This window comes from Mus pahari, chromosome 10, assembly GCF_900095145.1.
Source record: "Mus pahari chromosome 10, PAHARI_EIJ_v1.1, whole genome shotgun sequence".
Lineage (NCBI taxonomy): Eukaryota > Metazoa > Chordata > Mammalia > Rodentia > Muridae > Mus > Mus pahari.
The window spans coordinates 111433123-111436150 of NC_034599.1; the positions used below are offsets into that span (position 1 = coordinate 111433123).

Here is a 3028-nt window from a genome sequence, read left to right on the forward strand (position 1 = left end):
TTCCAGATTTATTTATTTTATGTATAGGAGTACACTGTAGCTGTCTTCAGACACACCAGAAGAGGGCATCAGATCTCATTACAGATGGTTGTGAGCCACTATGTGGTTTCTGGGAATTGAACTAAGGACCTCTGGAAGAGCAGTCAGTGCTCTTTACTGCTGAGCCATCTCTCCAGCCTTTCACTTATTTTCAAAATAAAAACATATGCCTATCACATGTTAGCATAGGCTTTAATGAAGTATAACTACTTTTTAAAATAAAATCTAGTGTGTATTTGTTTATTGTGTTACTTGGCATAATGGAGCACAAGTGGATTTTTGTGTCTCTTTTCGTCTGCAGTCAGTCAGTTGACAAGTAATACATGAAGAAAGCCTGCTTCATATGGGTAGCTGTGTGGGCAAGAGAGCACCCCCTCCCTGCCCTGGTCCTCTGCAGGGTCTCGCTCCTGGGAACCCACTGCTTTGCTGTTTGTAGAGTGCATCTGTTGATTGGGTGGTGCTAATGCAAGTCTTTGTTGCTTTAGTGTTGATTTGTATGTCATTCACTTTGTAGTAGTTTGTTCTGTCACCCTAAAGGACACCTGCAGCTTTTCTTTCTCCCCGGGGATAAGGACATTGGCCCAGCCTACTCATTTTAAAGTGGTTACCCAGTGTCTTAGAGTGAACAGTTAATGTGGAGGTTGGCCTGTTTGTCTATTCCCTGAGATGGAAGACCTGGTCCTGTGAGCCTTCTGTGGTGTGCTCTCTAGGGTGGGAGCATAACCACCTCACTCTGGAGCTCTGGCGTTACAGATGACTGAGTACAGTGTTCCCATGAGTGAGCAGGGAAGGTGGTGGAGTGTAGAAAATGCTAGGTTCTCTGAGGATTCTTTTTTTAATTTCCTTTGTCTACTTCCTGGTTCGACTGTGTTTGTGAAGTATTTCCTGTATATCATTCTCTAACCTACACTGTGTGTGTGTGGCATGGAGCAGACATCCTATGAGAATGTGGGAAGTGGTGGGATCGTTGAGCTGTGGATTGCCAGTCCTGCTTCCGAGGTTCTTTTAGAATCTCATGGGCAGGATGGGCCTCATCTGAAGTGGAAAATAAAGAGCTTGCACTAAGATCACAGCCCAGCACCTTGTTTAGCTCACAGAGGGTCATACACACTTGGTTGATTACACTTTTGCCTGCGGAGTTTTGAAAGTATATTCAGAATGTTATATTTTTCCTTTCCTTTTTAAAAATAAGAGTTGCCTGAGATACATTGAATTTTGCTTTGGAAGAACACAGCGTGTGTTTCCAACACTGCGGCCCTTGGTGCTTAGCCTTCCTGTCCAGTGTGTGCCTTGACTGGTTTTCTGCACTGCTGCATGCTAGTGAAGACTACTCAGGGTCGGCTGGGGCTGATGTTCGCTTTCCGTCTGCTCACTTGTCCTTTGTTGTAACTAACAAACGATGTAGGCCTTCAGAACGTGCTTCTGCAGTGCTGTCTCTTGGGAACTCACGTGTACATTACTGTAGGCCATGGCTACCACTTTAGTGTGTGTGCTGTTTGCAGGGTCACACATAACATCTGGTTTCTCAGTGCACTCTCACTACCTCCTGTGTAAACACTGAAGTGGGGTTCACTGTTAGAAGCAGAATTCCTGTGAGAAAATAGTTTTCATTGTGCTGTAGTGTAGAGTCTGCAGGAGGTGTGAATATGTTTCATCTGTTTATTATATGTGGATATTTAGGTTTGTTTTAATGCTTTGGGAAGAGTACTTAATATTTCTTTAAAATAGGTGGTAGATAGCAGACTGTGAGTTCTATGTCTGTCAGCATAAAACACGGTCCATCTTTCTGAGACCTGGAAGCCTCTTGTAGTTGACAAGTTCAGAAATCCTGGCTATGAGAGAGATTTCTACTCAACTGAGCTTGGTCACTATCAGCAATACTTACGATTTCAAAATGGTGCAAAGCAGGGGTATTTTTCCAATTTAAGGTTCTCCCATTGAACCTGTATGTTAAAGTTGATTTACCATCTCATGTGAAGATTGGGGGTGCTCACATTATTGCATTTAACTGAGAATATTAGGTTAGATTACAAAAAATTATTTCTAGCTATGAAATTATTTGGTTCTCTGCCATATCAGGGAGTAATTTAAGTGAAAACACTGTGGATTAAAATCTACTCCCCCTTTATCATTTCTTCTAGATTCTGAGCGAATGTCAAAGCCATGTTCAAGTTCTACAGAGTTAGTGTAAGAGATTTCTGTGGTGTAGACTGGAAGGTTGATGGGCGGATCCCTGTGAGACAATGAGAGTGTACTGGTGACTTCAGAGTGCTAAGGACCATTCCTGTTCCAATTCCCACTTTCTTAGTTTTAAGTCTTCAACACAGAGTGAGCAGTGAGCACTCTTGGATAGTCTCCCATACTCAGGCCAGGCTTTAAGTGAGGAAACTAATTTTTTAGTAGTAGCAGCAATAATTCACTGTTGCTGTGTGTCTGACACTAGAATTTATAGTAAAAACAGAGCTACAAAAAGCAAAGATAGTGTTTTTATTAGATATTTTACTTTTTAGTATCTTGATGTCTTAAAGTATTATTTTGGCATTTACAGGCAAGTGTAAAGTTAAACTGAGACCATTGAGAAATGGTCCACCAGTTTCTTATTCCTTTGAAATACAGATCTTATTTGAGCCTCAGTTTTATACTTTAAATGTGAAAGATGAACAAATTGGGTAGATTTGTTTTTATAATCAAAGACTATTAGTTGCCAGAAAGATTAATTTTTTAATTGCTGTTGAGCATTGGTTTATGCTGCCAGAATTCAGCCATATCCCTTCTGTACCTAATACTATTTACCACGAAGAAGTTGTTTTAGTCTGGATGGTAGTGGTGCTTACTACCGTTAATACCAGCACTCAGGAGGCAGAGGCAGAGGCAGAGGCAGAGGCAGAGGCAGAGGCAGAGGCAGAGGGGCAGAGAGGCAGAGAGGCAGAGAGGCAGAGAGGCAGAGAGGCAGAGAGAGGCAGAGAGAGGCAGAGAGAGGCAGAGAGAG

The 3028-nt window shown here is 42.1% G+C and overlaps 1 protein-coding gene across 5 annotated transcripts in view; it reads left to right on the forward strand.

Moving 5' to 3' along the window:
• Positions 1-3028, forward strand: part of Golga4 (golgin A4) — an 84455-nt gene that overhangs the window by 44590 nt on the left and 36837 nt on the right. The gene's annotated exons all lie outside the window — the stretch shown is intronic.